Genomic DNA, 8,542 nt, shown 5'->3' with positions numbered 1-8,542 from the left:
TAAGGCACTATATGGGTTGAAGCAGGCTCCTAGGGTGTGGTATTCACGACTCAGTGCAAAAATGCAAACACTTGGCTTTGTCCCCTCTAAGTCTGACACCTCATTGTTCATCTACAATAAATGCAACACACACATATTTGTTCTCATATATGTTGATGATATTATTGTTACAAGTTCATCTGATGAGGCTGTCACAGGACTGTTGAAGGATCTTAGTGCAGAGTTTGCTCTCAAGGATCTTGGAGAGTTGCATTATTTTCTGGGAATAGAAGTAAAGAAGCATGAGAATGGTATTCATCTCTCCCAAGAAAAGTATGCAATAGACTTGGTGAAGAAAGCTGGCTTACAAGGTTGTAAACCCTCACCCACTCCATTGTCTAGTTCTGAAAAGCTATCTCTTACAGAAGGGCAGCCCTTGAGCCAAGATGACAGCACAAAATACAGAAGTCTAGTAGGTGCACTTCAATATTTAACACTTACAAGGCCTGATATCTCATTTGCTGTCAATAAAGTTTGTCAATTCCTCCATGCACCCACTACAGTTCATTGGACTGCTGCAAAGCGCATAGTCAGATATGTCAAAAACACTCTTAATATTGGTCTCAATCTCAGCGAATCTTCATCTACACTTGTGAGTGCATTCTCAGATTTTGATTGGGCAGGATGCCTAGATGACAGGCGCTCCACTGGTGGTTTTGCAGTTTTCTTTGGCCCTAACTTGATTTCATGGTGTGCAAGAAAACAGGCCACAGTCTCCAGATCAAGTACAGAGGCAGAATACAAAGCATTAGCTAATGCTACAGCTGAGATCATATGGGTGCAGTCCATGCTAAAGGAGCTCGGTGTGAAAAGTGCCAAGGCTCCCTGTTTGTGGTGTGATAAGTTGGGCGCCACATATTTGTCTGCTAACCCTGTGTTTCATGCCAGAACAAAGCATATAGAGATTGACTTTCATTTTGTCAGGGAAAGAGTGGCTCAAAAGCAACTTGACATTCGGTTTGTGCATTCCAGAGATCAGATAGCAGATGGATTCACAAAGGCCCTACCTGTCAAAAGCTTTGAGGACTTCAAGCATAATCTCAACTTGATGAAGTTGTGATTAAGGGAGGGTGTCAAACATGTAAACATGTCACGGTCATTGAGCCACACACCGGCGCATGATAGAGATAGATAGAGTAGGTTGTTTGAATGTTTATCTTATATCTCATATTGTAACCTCTCTCTTATCTCTTCCTCCCCAAGATGTAATCTTCCTAGAAGATCTAAACTACCGCATGTATGCGCCTGTCAGGGAGGTGCGCCCCTGCTCCATATAACACGTAACGCGTCCCTCACATCGAGGTAAGACGCTTCCGCCTAGTCGCACAGGGTCGATGTTTGCCCATCTGCCCGACAAGGGAATATTGATTCGTCTCGGCAAGACCCAATCGGTATGCTTTAGTTGCATCAAAGCACCGAGCTGTGTCTAGCAACTTGTTTTCACGTACTTGTGACAAACTATTAAGTATTCTGTGTCCAAAAATTAGCAACCGATGGCAGTTGCCATATGCCCATCTCCAGAAGCGAGCAGCACCTATTCTTCATGGTCTCCCTTGCTCAATAGCAGAACAACCACCAGTGAAGTTTAATCATTACACCTGAATCTTTAATAAGTTATCAGCATAATAGTATGCTTCGTTCTGCCCAAGAGCAATCATCACAAGAAGAAGAAAAATAAATAAGAAGAAAAGGAAGTGATTTATACGGGACTCATTGCGATAAAAGAGGAAATGTGTCATGTGACAGTGGCACCACAAATTCTATACAACTGAAACATTCTTCAGCCTCTTTTGTAGATCAACAGGGAGAGATCACTCCCCGGCTCCATATAAAATGAAGCCCGCAAAAACCAACGGGACTACTCAACCTAAAGATAAACTCCTGGGCAGAGCCCACTAGCTAGATCAAACTACTCATATAACCTAAGCTACATGCCGCAAGGTCTGCCAACCTTTTTAAGAAATTTGTGACAGCTAGGGAACAGGAGCTGCTTGAACAGACAACTGGAGGAAAACAACAGTATACAAGCTTTTAAGCCAGCGGCTGCGGCGTCAGAGAGAAGTTGGGCTCAAGATGCCTGTCACCATGCCTGTACAAGTGTGGATGGGCTTCTCCAGCAGCAGCACACTCTGTTAGACTGTTACCCCACTCCAGTTGTGCTGGTCTTCCCAGCAGGTGTTGAAGATGCAGGTAGAATTGGTATATCTGAACCAGCATATGCTCCTTGAAGATTAAGCGCCATTTCCTGATGGTCCTTAAAACCAGTGACTGAATCTGATTCAAAGACATCCAAATGACACCATTAAATATAGTATACTATTTCTGTGCTTCCACAAAGCCCAGAGAACAGAAGCAACTATTGTATTAAGAAGAGAATCCAGTTTCTTTCCAGCGATCCAAATAGAAGTAACTGATTCAAGAGAAGTACCTACTTGTTTTTTTTAGAGTAACAGGAAGGCACCAAAGGCCTCCCCGGTTCCATTTTCATTGAAAACGAGACCAGAGCAAACAGTGACAATATTCAACCATATGCTATTGGCATGTTCAGAAGCCCTAAAGGGGCAAAAGAAAGCTAAAACAGATAGGCGAAGTACCTACTACTTGTCTGGAAAGAAAAGAACTAACTTCTTGCCATACAAGTTTAGCAACTACGCAGTCAAAGAAGACGTGCTGGACACTTTCAGGTTCGGCACAAAAGACACAATCAACTGGTTTGTTCATATTTCTTTTCTTCAGATTGTCTCTGGTCACATAATTCTGTTATAAGAGAACTGAGTTTGCACATTGAGATTTTTGGGTAAGTGATGGATCATTCATTGAGTTTTAATCCTCACCTTGAAATAGACACCACTACTTGTCCGAATCTTGGTCAATAAGCATTGCTTCATCCTTTATAGAACCACGTCTGTTGGTAGAGGTTTTAACGGGGAAACAAGCAGCCTTTGCGATGCCGAAAGCTCCTCCCTTGTAGCCCACGCCCCGTGCAATGTGGCAATAGCCCTTCTTACCCCACGTTGGGCCAAGGCTATTTTTGCAGACCCAATATTTCCTACCACTTTTTTCAGTGCCATATGCTACTGCAAGCATCGAGTGATCCAACTTGCTGTAGGGAGTCTCATGATGACAATCTGCAATGCCCTGAAATAGAAATTTTCATTCAAATTCAAAAGATATAATGCCATTTTTGGAATACTACATATCAATGTTTCAAGTGATAGCTTACTCCTTTATAGTTCCTCATCCATCCGTGAGCGCCACCACTGGCGACATCAACTACGACGGGTTGATTCGCAACCGCTTTCTCCAGTGAATTTTCATCTTGAGGAACAAATTGATAACCATCAATTGTAACCATATAATCCTGCACACAAACAAATGCAAGGAAAGAATACATCATCAACCACAATTCTAACTATGTGTATCTGGTGCAGAGATGATATACTCTAGTAGTCTAGTGTACCTCAAAGATTTTGCAAGTGCACTTCCTTGCAACGTATGGGTAAGACTCGGCAGGCACAACTCCCCTATTTTGCTTTATATACCAAAAGGCGTTTGCAGGCAAGCCACCTTCTTCAAACGCTCCATGGGTTATATTAATGCAGTCAATTAATTGTTGTTCTGATAATTTAATCAGCTGCCCAGTCACTATTGCATTAATGCCTTCTACAGAACCAATGGATGAGAAGGCCCAGCATGGCCCTACATATTTAGAAGTATGTTCATACTGTAAGAACCATATACAACATATGAATAAGATGTTCTGCTGTAAGAATAGATAGAAGTATATATATGTATACCATCAATTATCTGCTGTTGAACAGGAGTTACGACCCCAAGCTTTCTCCAGTCAACTGAAGGTGGTGGGACAAAATCTTCATACATAAATTTTCTATTATGATGCTCAACTTCTTCACCTGAAGAGATCTTACTGAACTGCAGCTTAAGCTTTGGGCAGTCCCAACACACATATCTTGCTGTATGTCATAAATAGGACTTCTCAGCCTTTTTGACATTTTTTTCAAGCAATAGCATTGTTAATTAAGAAGAGGCACTTCTCAATTACAGTCTCATGAACAATTATGACCAAAATTTGATAGTCAGGACTGTTTAACTGGCCTTTTCCGCAAAGAGCACATGACTTTATTCTTTCATATTTCCATAAATGACCAGCTATCCAATCATCTTTCCATAAATCACCAGCTATCCAATCATCTTTCCATAAATCACCAGCTATCCAATCATCCTTCCAGTAGGTAGTACGTTATAAAAGTTCCAAGTCCCATAACCAATTGCAGTGAAAAATTTCTGGAGAGACTTCACAGTAATTTCCTATCTTGTCACAAACTCACATAACCAATTGATCCTTTGTTTATGCCATCTTAATCTTGACACCCTTGCTGCTTTATTTGAGCAATTTTAATAGGACAGTTGATCTCAGTTTCAAACCTTAACCAATTGGAATAAAAGAATGATCAAGACTGCAGACCTATTTGAAATTCCCCTTGCAATATCGACCTAGACTCTGTTCCTTGTGCTACTTAAATATGTAGTAGCTTTGAACCTTTGTTTTGTAGTCGGACCTTGCTAATCGAAGTGCACAAGGATCTATTATTCGGTCTTTCCCTAAACCCCCACAATAGTTATGAAATCATCTTCACCATTACATAGAGATTCCTCATAATTCCATGTCACCTAACCAATGAAATGTTTTCCTAAAGAAATTGGACAGGAATTACTGGTCCAATTTTTATCAGCAAAGACCTTGATGCTAACTGGTATGATTTTGGTAGAACCTTTCATCTCAGTTACAAATCTAGTAACCAATTCCCAAAACAATTGAGCAAGACTGGATTTCAATTCCCATTGCCATAACGTCCTTGACTGCTTTTATCCATGCAAACTAAATATTCAGTAGCCTTGAAGCTTTCTGTCATACTTCTAACTGAACCATTTGGCACTCGTTTGTTTGGTGACACAGTGATATTATCTGGATAGATTCACATCTCAATTATCAATTAAGTCACCAATCAAAATAATCCCAACTCCAAACAGATTTGTTCAGGGGTGTGAATTTGAAGGTACCTCTACGCATTTTGGAGTTGATGAAGTATCCTGTTGGTTTCCTGAGGATTCGAGGGAAGTGAGAGATATATGTGTCCTTGGAGTCTTGTGTCTGCTGGGTTTTGAGGGAAAGTTGGAGAATTAGAAATGGGCACTGAATATAAAAAACGGTACTTACAGTAGCAAGAACTAAGAAACAAACACATACTACTTTAAGGACAAAAAATAATACTACGATAGAAATATTATTTACAGATCTAATATATGTTAGAATGTAGTAAATGACAAGTCCTCTCTCACGTCTCTATATCACAAGTCAATGCAGCTTTTCACGCAAGAATTAAGGCACGCATTTAGATGACAAGAGTTATGTGTATTTCTGATTAAAAAGTAGTTCAGTGTATTACAAATGTATTGACATCAGAAATCATAAGTTATATGTTGCTAAAATTCACGAAGCATATTGAATGCATAATGCAAACAGTTTGTTAGCATACATTTTTATGGAATGGGTGTAGAATGACTTATAATATTAGCACAGGGAGTAACAACTAAGGAACAATTAACCAGAAGAATCATCAAAGACCATGAGCAATTAAATTATGTGCGTCATACCATAATCTTGTCTTCCATATCTTGTTTCGCCAGCATGTCTAAGTGGGCGCGTTCAGGGCAGGCTTGCTGGAGCTCTTTTTCAAAACGAGGTTCATTTTCAGCTTGACTCATCTGACGAACAGTCCTACTGTTGCATAGATAAGTAGAATTACCATGAGAAGGAGGGGTTACTTTGCACCACAATTTTATTAAATAATTTCAAAATAAAGTGGATAAATTCAGCACAGACTCATGAGTAAATCTAATAAGCTAAAAAGTTACTTTTGTCAAGTAAATATACTTGGGTGCTTGTCATTAAGTGAATAGATCAACATAACTTCTGACATCTACTAAGCTAAGCTTCCATGTACCAAAAGTACAACACCGAAGAATCCATTGCAGGCGTACCTCCATTGCAAGTAAGCATTACTGTTGGCTTCTCATTAAGAGAAAGTAACAGTACTTATGATGGACATGGAAGCTTAGTAGACGTCAAATGCCATTGCAGGGTTTTCTCCTAGCTTTTCTTAGTTACAAGTAGGAAGCCATTACAGGGTTTTCTCAAAAAATGGAGAAAGCTAATTAGTTCTTCCATTACAAAGTCTAAGTACCTTTTCTTTGGATGAAAAAGTTGCTGGTTATTGCTCCGGCTAACATCTGAACCCAATGTACCATGCCTGAAGCGACAAAACGACGGAACTGGCATGACAGGACTAAAATAAGAGAGATTCCTTAATCTTCTAATGATTGCGTTTGACGCCATCTTTTCAGATTAAAGCCTGAAATAATCAAATATCCAAAGAACAGTAAGATGATTGTTCACAGGTGCTGGTAAGAAAATGATTTTAATCTTTGTTATTCATCTCAAATTTGTAACTTGTCACTCAACAATGACAGATGCACTAACAGTTCGGTGAGAAGATTTTAAGTCAATAGTAAATCTAAGTAACCTGGTTTGGACACTATTACCTTAGCAAAAAAAACTCTATCATGTAATTTCCATAAAAAACAATAACAGATCTTGTCAAGGCTGATCAAGCATATGCTAACTCCAGTTTAATAAATTTTAAAACCTGCCAATGTCTTGCTCCCTGAATTTTGCATTCTACTGTCGAATCTAAGAGCTATCCAGAGAATAACATGAAAAACTGCACATAATACTAATCTCTGAGGCAATCTGAGTTATTTTGACTAGTTTGCACAGCAACAGTTTCTCAGCAAAAAAAAAAAAAAAGCAACAGTTCATCCAAACGACCCATTACACCCAATTACCGATTATCCAAAAATTATCAACAGCCAAGAAAGATTTCCCCTCGTCTCTGCCGCCCCCCACCCCCACCCCCACCCCCACCCGCGCCGCACACGGAGAAAGATTCTATCTCCGACGTATCCCACACCGCCGATCTCAGTCGTAAGCTTCCTAACTGTGGAGGGGGGCGCGAGGTACGAACCGTATCGAGCAGGACGATGGTTCGAAATGTTTCTGCCCAGAAAACTTACGCGCGGGGGCGCGGTGGGGCGGGGTGGGATGAGAGACGCGGAGAAATTGGATAGCTTCTGTTAATTTTCCGGCGATCGCCGCTGCCGATCCCGCCGCAACCTCCGCTTTCCCTGCCGCCGCGCCGCCGGTCCGTTCTGTTCGCGCTTAAAATTTCGGTAAATGGGCTACGGGTTCGGCGAGAGAGATCTACTCCCCACCTGCTAGTTTCGTGGGCCGCGGCCGCGGCCCACTATCGGCAGCTCGCTGTTCCACTAAGCCTGGTTTCGATTTATCTAAAAAAAACTAAGCCTGGCTTCGTTTTTCTCCCACTAGCTTCTGGCTGTTGCTAAAAAACCAGCTCTCAGTTTTCTTGGTAGATTTGAAGAAATTTCACAAATTTTAAAATATCTTAAATTCTAAAACTATTCATGAATCTACAAAAGTTCAAAATTTCATAAAAGTTCACGGATGTGAAAAAGTACACGATTTCGATAAAAGTTCACGGATTTGAAAAAAAAATTCGATGAATTTGAGAAAAAGAGCGTATTTGGAAAAAATCATGGATTTTAAAAATACTCCCACCGCCCCATAATGTAAGACGTTTTTTGACACTGCACTATTTTTTTTGAACAGTCACCGGGGGGGGGGGGGGGAGGATCCCCACCTGAATATATTGCTCAAAAAACTGCCAAAACCAAGAGTCTCCCCTTAAGCTTTGGCTGATCCAGTTTATAAGGAAAACCAGATCGAAAACCTAAACAAGTTGACTCCGTTTATGAGGGAAATCGGGCCGAAAATCGTACATGTAACAAGGTTACAAAAGAAGAGAAAAAAAACGGGCGCCCAAGAGAAGGCACGACCTAGCTAGCAGGCAGAAAGACCAACACCACGAGAGACACATGTAGATGTGGGGTGCTGTCGAGGAATCACAATAGCAAGACTCAGCAAACAATCTAACGCACCATACCGGCGTGTGTACCGAGCCCCACGGCACAACAAAGGATCATCCATAATCAACGAGTGCCAAACCTTAACACGAACCTTGACTGGGAGATCCGCCACGGGCAGTCGAGACAATTAGCAGGTTGGGAATGCATCATTGCGTCGTCATTGAGCAAAAGTGAACCGAGACAACACCAAGAGCCTGAAGCTCGCCGCAGCACAACGACAACCATGGGAGTGTCTTGAGCATGACAGCAACAGGATGGAGACCATGCCAAGGACAGCCGAAGAGAAAACACATGAAGAACAACACACCAACATGGATTACACACGAAATGATGAGCAAAGGCGGAAGGATGGTGGCGAAGGGCACGACGAGGAAGCAAGGCAACGACAGTCAGGGAGGGTCTTGAGCAGGCAAAACAA

General features: G+C 41.3%; 1 long non-coding RNA gene across 1 annotated transcript; it reads right to left on the bottom strand.

The window, feature by feature from the left end:
- Positions 1-1,761: 1,761 nt before the first annotated feature.
- LOC123115783 (uncharacterized) lies at positions 1,762-6,467 on the bottom strand. The gene is made up of 8 exons (XR_006456733.1): positions 6,306-6,467; positions 5,716-5,842; positions 5,122-5,212; positions 3,837-5,026; positions 3,500-3,738; positions 3,263-3,400; positions 2,874-3,177; positions 1,762-2,313 (listed from the first exon to the last, which is right to left on the bottom strand). It is a non-coding gene; the product is annotated as an uncharacterized lncRNA (long non-coding RNA).
- Positions 6,468-8,542: the final 2,075 nt, after the last annotated feature.

Source organism: Triticum aestivum, chromosome 5B, assembly GCF_018294505.1.
Source record: "Triticum aestivum cultivar Chinese Spring chromosome 5B, IWGSC CS RefSeq v2.1, whole genome shotgun sequence".
Taxonomy (NCBI): domain Eukaryota; kingdom Viridiplantae; phylum Streptophyta; class Magnoliopsida; order Poales; family Poaceae; genus Triticum; species Triticum aestivum.
The sequence above is the reverse complement of the archived record's forward strand: the minus strand, read 5'-3'. Positions and strand labels throughout refer to the sequence as shown.